Source organism: Cyanistes caeruleus, chromosome 1 (genome assembly GCF_971803275.1).
Source record: "Cyanistes caeruleus chromosome 1, bCyaCae1.hap1.1, whole genome shotgun sequence".
NCBI classification, from domain to species: domain Eukaryota; kingdom Metazoa; phylum Chordata; class Aves; order Passeriformes; family Paridae; genus Cyanistes; species Cyanistes caeruleus.
In genome coordinates, this window is record NC_141701.1 from 101,336,607 (window position 1) to 101,353,304 (window position 16,698).

General features: G+C 41.4%; 2 long non-coding RNA genes across 3 annotated transcripts; one reads left to right on the plus strand and one right to left on the minus strand.

Annotated features, from left to right (window-relative positions):
• The first annotated feature begins 21 nt into the window (after positions 1 to 21).
• LOC111945848 (uncharacterized) lies at positions 22 to 6,140 on the plus strand. Of its 2 annotated transcripts, none has more exons than XR_015274866.1 (4): positions 22 to 205; positions 646 to 853; positions 2,852 to 3,005; positions 3,093 to 6,140. It is a non-coding gene; the product is annotated as an uncharacterized LOC111945848 (long non-coding RNA). The 2 variants fall into 2 exon arrangements; XR_002871848.2 differs by having other exon boundaries at positions 26 to 205; positions 657 to 853.
• Positions 4,008 to 13,929, minus strand: LOC147655786 (uncharacterized). Its single transcript, XR_015274870.1, has 5 exons — positions 13,698 to 13,929; positions 11,674 to 11,821; positions 10,929 to 11,046; positions 10,326 to 10,420; positions 4,008 to 7,305 (listed from the first exon to the last, which is right to left on the minus strand). It is a non-coding gene; the product is annotated as an uncharacterized LOC147655786 (long non-coding RNA).
• Between the last annotated feature and the right edge of the window lie 2,769 nt (positions 13,930 to 16,698).

The following is a 16,698-nucleotide window of genomic DNA, read 5'->3' on the forward strand; positions in this document are numbered from 1 at the left end:
GTCACAGCTCCTCTGACCTCTACACGTGGTTCCATGTGGAACAAGAAACAGAGACAAATATAGCTTATAATCATCTGCAAGGGGCTGCTTGGGACAAACCAAACAAAAACCTGACTGTAGCTTGACGGTTATTTTGAATGGATTTCTTTTCTTTTGAAAGAAAACACTGCAGAACAACTTTTTTGTTGGGACAGTACTCCACTAGGTAGGTTTAAAAATGGACTTACACCATCAGCCTTGAATATGTTGTGATCTATTTCTGCAAGAAGAATAAAAACAATTCTACTTTTTTTAAAGTTTATGAGTTATGTCCACTGCTCAGTACAGCTGTGTGTGTATACTGTATTACAAGCACACTCATACTTCAAAAATATCTTAGTGAACTGTGTACATTTTTGAGATTTTTTTTTTTGTCACTTTTCGTTCTGTTCTTCTGTTCTCTCTCTGTGTATGTCCATGTTCAGATGTCATTGAACCACTAGGTGTCCAAACTTTAGTGACTCCCTTGCTATTTGAAGAAAAGACCATTTTTCATATAATCCTACTACAGCTCGTGCTACTTGAAGCTTGGTTTCCTAAGGCAATGAGGTTACTGTAATAGTGCACTGTGTGTGCATGTTTATGTGTATGCATAATTTCACTCAGTTTCCTCCCAGCAACCTTCAATCCTGCTGGCCTGCCAGTCCAATGTAACAAACACATGGCAGCTTCAGATATCTTCAGCTCCTCCAGCGTGGAAAATAAACCAGCAGGTGGTGAGAAGAAAACCTCCATCAACTCCCCCACTGAGAAGGCTACAGCATGGTTGCCCTTGATGGGTGCAAAGAGTGAAATGTCCTGAACTCTATTCCTGGTAAGACAGTGGGATTTTCCATCTAATGAGATAGCAGATAACACACCACAAGACAATACCATAGGAAACCAGACTCCACCACCTCCACAGCTCTCGGATTACTTGGGCACCACCTAAATATGGGTTAAGGGTTAGGTTGCCTCTTGAGACATGGCCACTGCCACATTCCTCATTCAGGACACCCCTAACTCAACTTTTACATCACTGAAGTGTCTACTGAACATTCAAGAAAAGTTCCCTGTACCCCCCGAAGATGTGGAGCCCTTCTGTAGGCAACAGGGCCATCATGGTTCACAGATTAACCTCTGATGGTACATGCTGTTTTCTTTCATCTTTATTTAAGGTGCTCAGTGATTTGCTGCCTGTGCAATTATAGCAGGTTCTAAGTTACTGTGAATTCAGAGGTACAGGAGAGAGGAGAGCTCCTTGACCCAGTCTGCCTTAGCTGAGGATAGCTATTAATAGCTTAGATCTACAAACAGCTCACCTGTGGGGCTCCACTCTTTCTGCAGCCCAGGGAATTGACTACATTATCAAGGCTACAGAGGCCCTGAGTATAAGTCAGTGAAACATCATTTTTCCAATTCTCTAATCAGCTTGCAACAGCACACCTTTGTGCTGTTGGGCTGCTCCCCCTGTGGCCACGTTGTCTGTTCAGCAGCACAGCTGATCCATCAGCAGGCAGACAAACCTGGAAAAAGAGCATGCAGGTCCTGCCAACTCATCAAGCAGCATTACTTCCTCATACCCAACTGCCTGCAAATTGCTGTCTTTCTAAAATGATGATTAGGGTGGATCAGCAAAGGTAGCCTTCCATACTGCTCATTTTCCACCTGGGAATGCCTTGTTCCTATAATAGCAGTGCCCTCATAGAGCCAGGAGGAAGTGTTCTGGGCTTTGTAAATCATAAGATATCTCTAATGGGAAGAGATCCATAAGGATCATTCAGCCCAGTTCCCTGCTCCTCATAGGACTAACACTAAAATATATGACAGCATCCTCCAGACACTATTTAAACTCTGTCAGGCTTGGTGCTACAACTGCTTCTTTGGGGACTCTGCTCCAGCACCCAACCAACTTCTCAGTGAAGAAGCTTTTCCTAATGTTCAATATGAACTTCCCCTGATTAAGCTTCCTTCCATCTCCTCACATCCTCTTGCTGGTCACCAGAAGGAGATCAGCATTTCCCTCCCCATTGTCCCCTTGAGAAAGTCATGGACTGCAGTGAGGTCTCCACTCAGCCTTCTCTAAACTGAACAAGCCCAGTGACAGCTGCTCACTTAACCTTGGCAACCCCTCCAACCTTGGTGAGCCATCATCTTCATCAGTGTTTGTTTTGACTTCCAGAGGCTTGTACCTATTGTACATGGGATGAGTGGAGACTAAATATTGCTTTATGATAAGCATAACTTGTGTCTTTTCTGAACAAGAGGCATGAAAATTAGATAACCAAACAGCACACAAAATAATGCCTTACCAAAATTTCAAATGGGTATTTCTGCCAAAGCCTCTGACCACGTCAGACATCAACAAGAGAAAGGTTGCTTCACAAGAGAGGACAAGCCAGAGCCCAAGTATGATCCCAGTATAAGAAATGCCATCACCATCTAGGGTGCCACCCCACAGGGCAGGAATAATATGGTTAAGTAACCATCCCTTACAGAGCAAGTTAAAGGATCAGGTCCAGAGGACATCTCAGAGTCCAATCACAGGGAGCAGGAGACAGAGCTATAGGTCCAACTAGGTGAACAGTCAGAGACAGCACTGAGTGCAAACATACCCACAATATCTGTCAGACAAAAAACAAAGCTCAGAACTGTGCCTGCATTGATCTTCTGGCAAAGGGTGTGGGAGAGGCCTAGGTGAGTCTCATCTGGGCTGTTAAGGTCTAATAGTGCCCTAAGGGCACTGGGAAGAGCTTAAAATTTTACCCATAGTCAGGTATCAAGTAAACAACTTCAGCTGTTCACTCAGTCTTCTCTGTGTCTGTCTGTCAAGGCCCCCAGAAGAAGCTTCCACAAAACCTTCTCTGATCCAAGACTAACAGGATGTGATGGAGTAATCACAGTGTGCACCTGCACCCAGGAAAAGCCACTAGCAACACAATGGGTGGAGCCACAGACAGTGACACCTGGGAAAGGATGATTCACAGGTGACGGATCACCACCCAGCACTGGGAACCACCTGCAGGACAAAGGCAAATCTGTGGCTGATAAACTAAATGCTTTTTGGTTTCTAGGTCAGCAAAGCAGGTTTATTGCAAAGAGTTCCTGCTAATTGATCAGCTCTTCAGCTTGAAGATGATCCAGCCTGCACACCCAGGTTTTCATGCAGTAGAAAGCAGTGTGGAGATGTGAGGTACGGGAGAACTGGGGGAAGAATGCACGGATGTTTCAGTGTCAGGACCTGTCCAGAGCTCATGCCCACCCCAGGGAGATAGATCATAGTCCCAGGAACAGCAAAACATGCAGAATCAGCTAATTCCATGACAGATAGCACAACCAGGGTGGAGTAACCAGCAAAGAAATAAACCAAATTTGATTGCAGTATTGCCTCCTAAACCACAGGTGCCCAACCACAACGTACCCAGTAGTTGTGGTTATCCAATCTCCAAAGTCAATAGGAGGGCCAGAAAATGCTCATGAAAATGAGTTTACGTATTGTTCTTTGATACCATATCAACACAGAGTGAGGGATGGCACCTACTGGATACCTCCCACACCCTGAAGCATCACCGCAAGATTCTTCTTAGTGTTTGAACATTAAGCTATCATAGGTAAAGAGATGTTGCTGTGAGGTTAAAAGCCAGAGCAGGAATTAACCTTTTGGCAATGTCATGTTCACCTGGTGATGAAGGGGTTTTCTAACTCAGAACTTTGAATGACAAAGCCATACATTTAAATGGATATGTTATGTTATGTTATGTTATGTTATGTTATGTTATGTTATGTTATGTTATGTTGTTATGTTATATTTTTTTCCCCCAGAATTAGTCTCTGTGTTGGACCTTTGTTGCCACTATAGGTAATGGTACAAAAATATTTGTGTGAATGTAAGCACTGGAAAGGCAGAGAAAAAATGCTTCCCCCTTTTATCTATTAGGAAATCTCAAAAAAGATGCCATATAGAAAAACTGCAGAAGAAATGTGCCTTATTTTCTTTTTATGGTGTGACACAGTGTCAGGTCATGCTGGCTTGGCTGTAATCTTATCTGCAGTATCTCATCCTTTAGGAATCTCTGCTACAACTACCATTGGAGTACCTTTCTGGAAAAAGAGGACTCTTGAGAAAGAAAAGCAGTTGTACAAGATGACCTAATAGTTGAATAATCTTTTCCCTTGAGGCAAAGCATGAAAAAACATGAAAGCTACCAAACAGGGTGATCAGAAATAACTGGAAATACATGTCCTGAAGGGTGGTACATGACAGATCTTACGAATCACTCAAAACTTCACTACCAGTTATTTGCCCCTTCTAAAGCTGGGGGCCTTTGGAGACTGACACTTTTTTCTCCCTTTATTATCTTTCACAAACACACACACACACACATTTACAAACACGTAGTGCCAGGATCTACACAGATATATACTGCTGATGGAAAATAAATGCCAGTATAGGAGCCCTAGAGTTTCCAGAACTTTCCTGTTCTGATGTGAAGGCATGTTGCTGAACTGAGAGGCTCTCCCTTCAGGTATCTGCTGCACATAGGTTGCACACATTATATTCTACTTTGTTGAACATGTATTTCCTCAAGTTTTCTCTGCAGAGCTAATTCAGCATAATGACAGTGGACTGTAAAAACCATTACTTAAGACAATATTAATATGCATTTTGTTTAATAGGGCCTTGGTAGCTCACTGCCAAGTAATACGTAAGCAAATCATCATTCATTAGGGAAGCTTGAGTAACATTGTAAGGACCCAATTTGCTTAAAGAGTCTGAAGTTATTGCTGGGCACATGTCCAGTGTTCCCTCAGATTTGCAGAAGCATACAAGGAGTATTTTTCCCCTGAAGTTACTTTTGTATTCTTCTGCTTTTTAGATGTGTATTTAAATAGAGAAATTCAGATGAACATAATACCTGAGAAGTTACTTTCTTTATAAAAAGCAGTCATAGGAGGTAGGTCAAATGTTGGTTCCATTTCCAAATGCATTGACTTCTGTGGGGGATGAGTGACCTGCCAAAGACTAAAATTTGATTTTGTGTTCCCAGAAAGGGTTATGGTTGGGAAATCTGAAACCATGTAACCTTTGTGCATTCATTAAATGTGTAAGTAATAGAACTGCTGGTGTACAAAGTACTTTCAGACTATGCCCATGAGACTGGCTGTCAGCCTTTTCAGAGAACAAGCTTTCTTCTTTCCTTTCCTTGAACTTTAATGAAGAAAAAAAATACAAAATCCCCCAGAACAGGTTGACTAGAATATAGCATAAAGTTTAGGGTAAGGGGAGTCAAATTCAGGCTTTTCTGAGGCAGATTAGAAGCAAGTGATCTTGGTAGTTTGTCAGATGGCTTGTGCTAGTTATCAGACACATTAGGGAGGGAGTCAGAGCATCCTGCAGCTAAACAATACTGCAGCAGGGAAACTGGCTGGCCTTAATGGGAGCAGATGTCTGTAGTGGGACACCTGTGCCAGGGGACCACTGCACCACACCTGAGTCAAAGAGACTACAAGGATAGCTCTGGAGAGCAGGACTTCAAGCTGGCTAATAGTGGCTGCTGGAATATCAGGGAGGGAAGGTATATGGAGCTTTTAGGGAAAATAATGGATTTGTGACTCTAGGGAAAAGAGCAAGGGTAGACAAAAGATAAATGTCACCTCAGTTGCCAAATCAGCAGTGAAGCTGACAGCTCTCCAGTTTGGAAGTAAACAACAGACAATGTGCATTTGTAGCCCAGAAAACAAATTTTGTCCTGGTCTGCAGCAACAGATCAACAGAAGCCACCACATCAAAGGTGATCCTTCCCTTCTGCTCTGGTCCCTTGAGACCCCACCTGGAGTGCTGTCTCTGGGGTCATCAGCACACAAAAGACAAGCACCTGTTGGAATGAGTCCAGAGGAGGCCACAAAAATGATCAGAGGGCTGGAGCACATCTGCTACAAATACAGGCTGAGAGTTGGGGCTGTTCAGCCTGGAGAACGAAAGGCTCTGTGAAAACCTTATTCTGGCCTTTCAATACTTAAATGGAGGCTTAGATGAAAGATGAGGTCTTTAGTATTAGGGCATGTTGTGATAATACAAGATGTAATGTCTGTAGACTAAAAGACCACATAGATTCAGACTAGATTTAAGGAAAAACAAATTGTGATGAGTTTGGTGAAATACTTGTACAGGTTAACTGAGAGGTTGTAGATATCCCATCCCTGAAAGCATTCAAGAGCATGTTGGACTGGGCTCTGAATGCCTTTCAGGGTGAGAGTTTGGATTTGACAGGTCTTAATAAGTGTACAAAGCTGAATAACTCAAGATTCTTATAAAATAGGTGTTTAAGTAATCTTGAAGTAATTTTAAAATTCGCCTAACTTGTGCCTGAAGAGAATGTAAGGTGGAAGCTCTACCCCTGCTTTGGCCTACCATGAGATGCTTTAAAGGAGGTTATTCTTCCATGTATAAAGAGAAGTCTCTCAAAATAGGCCTTTAACTTGCCTCAAAGGTGCTCTAAAAAAACCTGAGAACACCAGAACCGAGCCTGAATAAGGAGACCCCCCACACAAGCATAGCACATCCTCATGGAGGGTCAGAAGAAGAACAGACAATGCTGTGTCTCAAAAGCTTTTACATCTGGCTGGCAGAAGGTTATCTCCAGTCTGAGGTGCAGACAGTGACATTACCCTGGCTTGTGAAATGTCTAAGACAGAGAGGCTTAGACAAGGCCTGAAGTGAATGCTACAGACATATTTCCTAAGAAACAAGTGTAAGAAGTCCCAGGAGCAAACCTGAGCAGCAGATCCTTAGCATGGCTCTGTTTTGTTCTACTGCAATCAGGTGTCCCTAAGGTTTGGGGTAGGGGTGTCCCCCACAATACATACCAATGTATTAGGTTGCTCTAGTTTTGATTCCTTTCACTCTGCACTATCCCATCTGGTCTTTACCCTTAACTATTTTATCACATCCCTGTGCCATTTATCAGGGCATGAAACAAATGCCCTCAGATGCATTACATGCTCTGGAGCAACACAATGCAGTACTCACATTAGTTCATTCACTCTGAACACAAAAAATGACAGCTTGCAGTCAGGAGGGCATTGAATGCTCTGCTGACTGAAAGTGTGGATGTCTCTCTACATCTGCACCTGCAGGCTTGCCCTTAAACAGGCAGAGGTACAAGAGTTTCCCTTTGGAAAGGAGACACGCGATGTTGCTGGGAGGTGGTACAACTCTCCACCAGTTCTGACTCTCTCTCCTCTCAGTAGGCAGATGCACTTCCTGCACCTTCAGAGATTCCTGTCCTGAAAAGACATCAAAGTTGGCAATTCAGGCCCATGTTTTCTAAAAAATAATTTAAAGGAATTATTTCCCTTCTTTCCTACATTCCTCATGCCCTGTGTCAAGTGCAACACCTTCAAACGGCAATAAGTCATAGGAGACAATGTCAGTCTTCCTGTTCTAAATGGGGAGAACCATTTCTTTAATGGTGTCCAGAGTGGGACCAAGACCAGCTCTTCCCTAATTTATTTGTCACTGAGCACAGCACTGAGAAAATATATATTGTGATGCCTGGTGCATTCCTGTGAGAAGTGTATCAACTCCCAGTCACATGGCAACAGCTGTACTCAGAGATTGCAGTGTATGTGTGCTGAATTGCATTATTATGCACATACTCACACAAGTAAATATGTTGCATTGTTTTTGTGATCATAATCAAGATATCTATGCAAAGTAGATGTTAATCTCACTTTCAGGCACTGGGGCAGAACTTCCATTGCAAAAACAGATCAGTCAGGTGTTGCATTGGGTTGCCAGGTTCCCAAAAGGCTGTAGCTCAAACAGTTGGCACCTCTGAAACATCCCTTTCCTGTGTTTGCCTCCCCCTTCTGTGCACTGCTGCCTGCATGTGTGTTTACATGCACAGCGCATGTCTTTGTAAGCAAACACTGGGAAAGGGATCAGATCCATGACATGGGTACATACATGTAAGTGCAGAGGAAATTTTTTTTTTAGAGGAACAAGTATCATTAACACCACTTGTTTCCTTTGGACTCTAACCAGTAAAGTACGTTTATAAAGTAGCAAAAGTACTGAAGGAATTTCTACTTGGTGACATGGATATTAACACATCTTAGATCTTTCTATTACTTATGCAAGAAACTCTGATGATGTGCTCTCAAATACATGAATTTGAAAAACTGTAAAGAATGTTTTATGGATCTTTCTTTAATTTCTGTAAATTTTAAGTGATAATAGCTCTTTAACATGTTGAGGGGTTTTTTTTCCTCAGATATACAGGTTTCTGAAATATTTTACTAAAATCTGTACATAGTTTCTTGTAGCAGAAAAACAGACTGTTTTAAGTACATCTGCTTGTAAACCTTTAAGAGATGAAAAGTCAGTAATTTTTAAAAATTATTGGATCTGAGTGAAAAATATTCCCTTGAGACCTTCTTTTTATTTTTTATTTAATGTAACAACATGCAAGCACACTTGAACTTAATTATATGTTTAACCCTTTGCAAAAGAAAAGCCTTTAAACTCTGCCTGTCAAAGCATGAGAATCCCATACAGTTCATTTTTCCATACATGCATATATACCAACCAGAAGCTTTGGCTCATCCTCCTTACAAGAAATTAGTTATTTGAGCCTTTTGATGAAATGATCTGTGGAAGATCAGTGTTCCAGAAACTCAAAGCTTTAATAGATATTTAATTGTATCTTTTGGGTAAGTGACAAAGTGATGGATGGAGTTATCACAAATTACACTCTCTTCAAATGAAAACACCTTCTTTTGGGTACAGTAAGCAGCACCAATTTTGCCAAGTAATAGGTGATTTTATAGTAAAGATGCTGATACAAGTAAAGTCCCAAAGAGTACTGAGCTTTCATTTGCCTTTTGGGAGTACAGTGCAGAGACCAAATGCTTGACGAGCTAAGCCTTAAAATATAATCATTTCAGAGATACTGTATTGGATATTTCTGGTGCAAATCAAAGAGAACTGTAAAGATTTGAATTAATTCTTTTGTTCCAGCATGGTGCCTGTTTTCACATAAACAGCATCCAATGGAGAGGTCTCTGTTACACTAAGATGGTATCTTTTTAATGGCCAGTTCACAGCCACTGCTTGGCATGTGCAGGAAAGCCCATAATACATGGATTATTATGTACTAAATTGTAGTTAAAGTCTTGCAGAAGGTCTATGCTACCCAGACAACCTGCCCTCTCATCTTTGAGGTTGCGGCTCTATGCTCGCTACCACCACAGTTCTGTTAAGCTCTTGAGGCAAGACTGCCCAATGCTGTATTTCAGGAAGTCTCATTCTGCCTTAAAAAGATGCAAATGAGTTAATCAGCATTGTAAGCTGGACAGCTACTTATAAACTTCTTTGCATACTCTTTGACCATCTTGCACTGTCCATATGAGACAGATCTATGATGAAAAAATAAGATCTGATCAGAGACATCCCTGTTGAGTGAACTAAAGCTGGAGTGCCAGAAGAAATCTGGGGTAGGAGGAGGGCTGCAAGTGCTGTGTCCTCAGCTGCTATCATGTCACTGAGCCCAAGAAGGAAGCCAAGTTCTCTTACAGCTCTTTGTATAGGCAAACTATAGCTGCCAGCTTTAAATACCAAGGGCTCATTTTAACTGGCTCTCCCTTATCATAGCCTCCGTAAAATAAGAGTCTGTAATGGAATCCCTGAAAGGAACTCCAAAGGGAGAAAAACTCCAGTGTATTTTTGCTTATATTCACAGACACAGGCAGAGACCAAGCAGTCCATATGGTCTAATGTTGACACCTCTCATCCATCAAACCAGTTAGTCCCTCTAGTACTTCATATACAAATCAGAATAACCACAGCCTGGGCAGACATGAACCTTCCTGCCCAGGAATGTTTGTGCTGCAGAGGAATAAATCCTGGCAGTAGGCAAGAAAAGTTAGTACTCAAACAGAAGTTGGAGATGTGGGGCTGCACTTGTCAATTTAAGAGTTTGGTATTCTCAGGAAAGTCTGGGAAGAAACAGTGGTCGAACACTTTTCAGATGCACAACTCTACTGCCAGCCCTGGTTTGCACCACTGTAACTAAGAACAGTCTTATAATTATATGTGCTGAGGAGTGGAACAGAAGGTTTCTCTAGTCCTCACTGCAAGTTAAAGAGGACCAGCAGAAAGGTCTTTCAGTTTCGAAATGAGATGGGCTTTCTGTGTTACTTATCATCACACATAGGACTAAATAACAGAATTACTACTAATTTTTGCAATTATGGTATTATAATTTTATCTGAAACTTCTTAGAGCCCTCAAGCTCTCAACTTACTTTCTGATGTAGAAGAGTTACAGTCAATCCACATTTTTTGATGTAGTTCATCAAGATAGAAATTTCTTTTCTTTTCTTGTGTTCCCAACCTAAGACTGTAATCAAACACAGGTAGGAATAAGTTCTAATTAATTGGTTTGAAGTGCCTTCATTTAGTAGTTTGCATGGTATTTCCAAATAATGGGGTACCTGAGTTTTTCTAGGAACTGAGAAATTAGAATGAAGTCAGAGCTAAAACTGTACAACAAAATGCTACCTAGGCTTTTTTTTTTTTTTTGGCTAGATAACCTCCAGAGATCAGTTCCAATTTAAGTCATCCTGTGTCAATGATTTGTTCTATGAGGTTCATTTTGTGCTTCCATGCACATTCAAAACACAGATGAAGAATCTGTATTTTAGTTTTACTTGTGTCCTTTAGTTCCTTACCCCAAAACCTTGTCAAAACTAGCAAGACTCTTGATGGAGTGAAGTCCTACTCAAGGTGAGTAAGAGTGTCATAGGATTCAAGATGTGCTGTTAAAATGCAGTAATGCATATTAGTGCCCTGCTCTACCACAAACACTCTGTGTTTGGAGGTTGGCAAGATGAGAGCAGGTGTCTTACCTTTCAGTTACTCTGTGGCTAAACACGTTCTTTCCCCAAAGAATCCAGTCCAGTTTGCCATGAGTTTGTTATGACTATGAGCTATGACATCAGCAGAGAGACATCTTTTTGCTTTGACCTAAAATATGTGGAAACTGATGGAAAAATGTACTCACTTTCAAAGTTATTCTGGTTTTTACTCCTATGTAATATAAATATTATATATATATATATGTGTATATATATATATAATGTAATACAGTATTATATTCTGTTCTATTCAAGTATCACACTTGTGGCATACAATTATTAGGACATGCACTGCTTTTTTGGCTGTACAAGAAGAACACAATACTTTGGCATGCATTTAATAAAACAGGTGGGTTGGGGTAGATATGAAGAGAAGGACACAAAGAAATACTACATGGAAAAAGCAATCAAACATGCAGAATTTCTCCAGAGGTGACATTGGAACTTCTTTTTGCTTATAAAGATAAATGATCGTACTGTTTTTGCCCTTGAGCTTCTGATGAATTCCCTTCAAAATACCACTTACTTCAGAAGGAAGACAAGCTTCTTAGGAAAAAGTCAGGACCAGCATGAACAGGAAATTAGGTGAGAATGAGCAGGACAAGTTGTTCAGACTTGCAGAGCAAAAAAACCCCAAACAAACCCCAAATCAGACACCCAATTAAGTATGTGAGAACTGTCTCAGGTCTTTAATGGCTTCTTTGGATTAACATACCCCCAAGAAAGAAAAGGATACCGTTTGTGTTTACAGTCCAAGTGCTCAACCTTCCTTGCAGAAGGCTCTGTGCTGCTTTCACAGAAAGGGTATCTCCAAAGCTGCTGCAGAAGTGGCAAAGAGCTCAGGCAAAGAGAATGCTGAAGGAGATCTACTGAGATGAAAGGGCCTGGAAAACAGGAATGAGAGTTTGTGAAGCACGCACATGGTATGTGAAGCCTGCCCAGCTGTTTGTTACAGCCACTTCCCCCAAACTTCCTCTGCCCAGCAGCAGAGCACCCCAGGTCAACTTCTGAGTCAATCAGCACCAAAGCAATACAAAAGAGCAAGTGGGGAATCGCCCATTTCAGGAACCACTTTAAAAAGGGATGGGCCTTTAACCCTTCTACTTCAGAGGCATCTCTCCCTTTTGTGTAGTTTTGCTGTGACTACACATACTCATCAAAAGTGCATTGCTCATCACAGTCAAAATTTTCCTGTTGTGCCCCAATCTGTGCCGCCTGAGAAGGCCCTCAACAGGCAGAAGCTGTCCAGCACTTGACCATTCATTGAAAAAATCAACAGATAAATGAACAGCTGGACCTGCCCTTGGATCAGCTTTACCCCAGGACTTCCCTTGTCTCTCTGGGGTAGATAAGACTGGCCAGGTGCTGATGAGCATTAATTAGTCATGCTCTTGCTCTACAGGCTCTAGAAAGCAAGTGAAATTGCAGGTGATATTTCTTTATCTGCTCTCTTCCATTGAAGAGCAGCAAGGTACTCTACTCAAAAGTTAAGGCTGTCTGAGGGAATGTGATTGTAATTCATTATCAAATCTATAATTCTTCAGGGGCTAGCCATGAATATTTCAACATACAATATCAAAAACTGAAGCACTATTACTATGAATCTTCTAATTCTGCAGGGAGAATATTTTTTCCCCAGTGACTATAAGGTGTGGTATTTTTTCTTCACAACTTCATATACAGGAATCCTACACATTCAGATCCTCCACATCCTGCAAAATTCAGAGATACTAAAGAAATTGTATGTAAACTCTCCCAGAATACATGATGTCTCTACCATTTCTTCACAGCTCACAGATGTGTTGCTGGGAGTCCAGCTCTACAACACCAGAGCCTCTCCAACTACCAGCTACAAGTGGCAGTACATCACTTATTCCCAGAGGTCCTTTTCTACACTTGTGCCCTTTCCATGGCTGAGCACATCCTTTTTTCCCAGCTCTTCAGTAAGAGTTAAGGTTTTTAACTCCTGATCAGATCTTCAGAGTTTCTTCACAGCATAATTTCATCAGAGTGTTTTTTTCCTTCCACATAATAGTTCATCCACCTATTCCACTTGGATTTCTTTTTTTCTGAACTGTTGTACCTTTCCTGAGATCAGAACCTAGACAGAAATAATCACTAAGCTGTGCTAGCATGAAAGATGACTTTTCTCAGATACAAGCTGGCTTTGGGAAGGAAACTTCTCTGTGTGCATGTTTACAATGCTTTCTGACAGTACCTACAGAGTCACAGATTGTGACTTTCTTTTCTATCTGCAATCAGCAGAAACAAACCCTTTAGGCAGTGATGGTATTTTGCCTGTATTAAGGACAAGAATGTGATTAAATATATTCATGGGCCACTGCCAATTGAATTTTATTTTCCAGAAAATCAGCTAATGATCTTGGATGTCCCATCTGAGACGTCTGTCTTCCAGAGGAGAATGTCAGGAATTTCTGAAGAATCAAAACCCCATGCCCAGCATATATTTGAACTGGGCACCCAAAACAAATGGACTCTTGTAAGGAGACTCCTGTTTCCTGAACACTCCCAAATAACTCTGAGTACTCTGATGAGGAAGTGAGGTGTCCACCAGAAAACTGCAAACCATTCAGAAATGCCAACCACCTGAAAGGAACAATAAGAAAAGCCTATTTGATATCCAATCGTAAACTGAAAAAGAAAAAAAAATAAATTAAACCCCAAACAAGCAGAAAAGCTCCACGAAAATAAAATAAAACACGTTATTAGCTCTTAAAATGGTAAAAAATTCTGACTCACATTATTCAGCAGCATGCCCCCGGCAGAACTGGGGTTAATAGTGACCCAGCCAGAGGTACAACACCAGCTCCCAGCAATCAGCCACTTAGTATCTGCTGCCAAATATCTCCTCTGGGATCACTATGCCTATACATATGCTATCCTGCCTAGAATGCCCCCAGGAAAGGACTGGGATAGTGCACTGGGGGGCGGGGAGGAAGAGAAGGCATTGCACTGTCTCTGGGACCAGGGCACAATACCTGGGCTCCACCAACTGGTTATGGGCTCTGTGACGTTTCACATTTTATTTTGGCTCTCACTGACTCAGGCTGCACACTCACAGTTCGGCACTGGGTGAAAGCAGGCTCTGGACTGCATGAAAGCTAAAACCAGAGCAGGGGAATTCTTGCCCTTGGCATGAACAGCTACCACAGCAGCTGGCTGAAAATGTTATAATACATGGGAATCTGGCAGGTGGCTCAGGGCTGCATAGCTTGTGTGGAAACATTCTGTATTGCTCCAGAAAGCAGGAGTCAAGAGAAAATGCAATTTGCATGTACTGCAAAGTGATAAATGAAATATTTAAATAATGCAAAATATACCATCCATGTTTAATATTAAATATAAAGCCCACAGATTACTATGAAATATTCCTGTGTCCTGAGAGCAAAGCATGCTAGCTCTAAGGAAAGGGATACCACATGCATACCACAAGTTCTCTGGATGGCATAGCATTCAACAGGCCATCATGCTGCTGCAAATACTAGAGAAGACACGTGGGGATCTGTAGGCTCTGGAGCCCTCTTAGCAAGTGCTGTTTGCTGTGCAGGAATCAAGGAAGGAACTTCTGCACAGGCAGGGTTACCCCATGCCTTTGCAATGTGTACAACAGTGTTTGAAGCCTCACCTGACTTCTCAGGTACATCTACTTCTCCAGAACCCTTTTGGCACTTGCAGATGTTCACCTAGTTGTAGATAACATAAGGAGCAGGATCAAAATTCACTGAGCTGAAGACAAGGCTGAGGTACATCACGGAAAGGATTCACTGGGTTTTTTTCCCATCCTGCTACATACTTCCAGAGAACTGCAAATGCTTTTGAAAGAGAAGAGGAAAAATAATGATGAAAGATTTTCAATATCTGTACAAGACATTAAGTTCTGAAGAATGCTCTCCAGAACAAGTTCTGAGATATTTTGGGATATTTTGCTGGCTGTGAGGATGTGATGCTCATAATTTGATACAGCAATACTCATGAAATCAGTGTGATGTCATAATGTTTTGTGCTGGTATAAGCCCCAAGAAAAGCATTTTACAGAACATCCTTTTGAACAGAACTTGAAAAATACATTAATTTCATAGAGTGAGTTTGTCTGGGATCAGAAAAAATTAGAAAGAACAACAAATTTAAACTATGTCCTGGAGGATTGTATTCACCAAAGAGATGCATCCTTAAGCTTTTAATACTTTTTTTTAAAAAAATTAAGTCATCTTGTTAGATTAAAATGAATACCAAACCAAATTCAGTAGTAGTTCTGTGACCAAACAGTGTACATTTCCTATATACCAGCATATTTGCACTTTTATACATTCATTTCTGTAGCTGGTCAGTAACCTCAGGGTTAGCTTTTCCACTGCCTAGATGATGCCTGCAAGGCTTGAGTCCCTGACTACAGTAAGTGCTTCTGTGTATACATTTATTGGCATGTGAGGATTAATGCTAAACACCTTTAGCGACACTAACAGCTCTCTTTTATTATCCCATTTCTTGTTACTGGAAAATGTGAAGCAGGAGTAGAAGGAAGACCAGATCCCCACCCTAAAAGGGGTGGAAGGAAGGCCAGTTCCCAATGTAAAGGTACATGCTCATCCTCCTTGGCCATGATACCTGCAAGGTGGAGCACATTCAGTCCTGCCACAAACTCTGTTTTTAAATAGTATTTGGATGTCTCATTCTTCTGAGTGGAAGCCTATCACAAACACCTAAAGGGCTCTCACACATCATTTAACACTTCACACACGTATGTGAAAAATTGTACATTATGTTAGGGTTTCATGTACAGGCTCTGTGGTTCTTTTTTTAATTTTCCCCTCCTTTTTATTTCTCTATAAACATTCTTGTAAAACCAATGCCTTTAATATCACCATGTGTTTAGCCATGAAAATTGCCAACTTTTGTTGGAAATGCTGCTCATGATTTAACGGTTTGCCAATTATTTCCTTTAATGTTTTAATCCTATGTGGTTCCATAAAATAGTTCTATGCAAGTTTGATTTTTTTCAGACATTTGATCAGTCCAGCTTGCCTGCTAAAAATGATGCTTGACTCATATCCTGGCAACAGTGTTTATTTGACGTGCACTGGTGAAGCACTCTAGAAAACTGTACTCAGGCTATTCCAAATTTAGCCTCCTACATCTGTGTGTGTTTTGGTGTTTGGGTGCGTCTGAGTTATCGGCTGTGTCTAGTGGGTGTCACAAGCTGATCGCTGCACCTTTGTTGTTTAATTAGAAGTTCAGTGTTCAAGAAGCCTTGAGAGAGAAAATATCTGTGTTCCTTGTGGGCTTTTTTTAGATCTGTTTATCTTGGGTAGCTTTGTGCTATAAGAAAATCCAAGTCGCTTTAGACTGTGTCTATCTTCAGCCAAACTCCAATTACTTTTGTATTTCCATCCAAATAAAACTACTTGCCGTAAGTCCAAACCTATGAAGAATGTGCAGCTGTGAAGTTACATCCATTCCTAGACTCAGAAATGTTAAATAACGGGGCCAAAGTTTTTTCAGAGGGAGGCACACCTGAAGACTAGATGAGGGGAGAGGCTAGCTGCATGCTGGTTTTCACGTGGGCATGCAGGACGGTAAAGAGAGGGATGTCTCATTAAAAGTAGCTGTGCTAAGTTGGCTGAATTGGTCTTTCTGGGCATGATGGGTGTCAAACAGTTTAAGCACCTTGCCAAGGAGTGTCCCAGGATCACAACAGCTGTGGTGGGAATGGAGGCATCAGGCCAAGGCTCCAGCCAAGCCA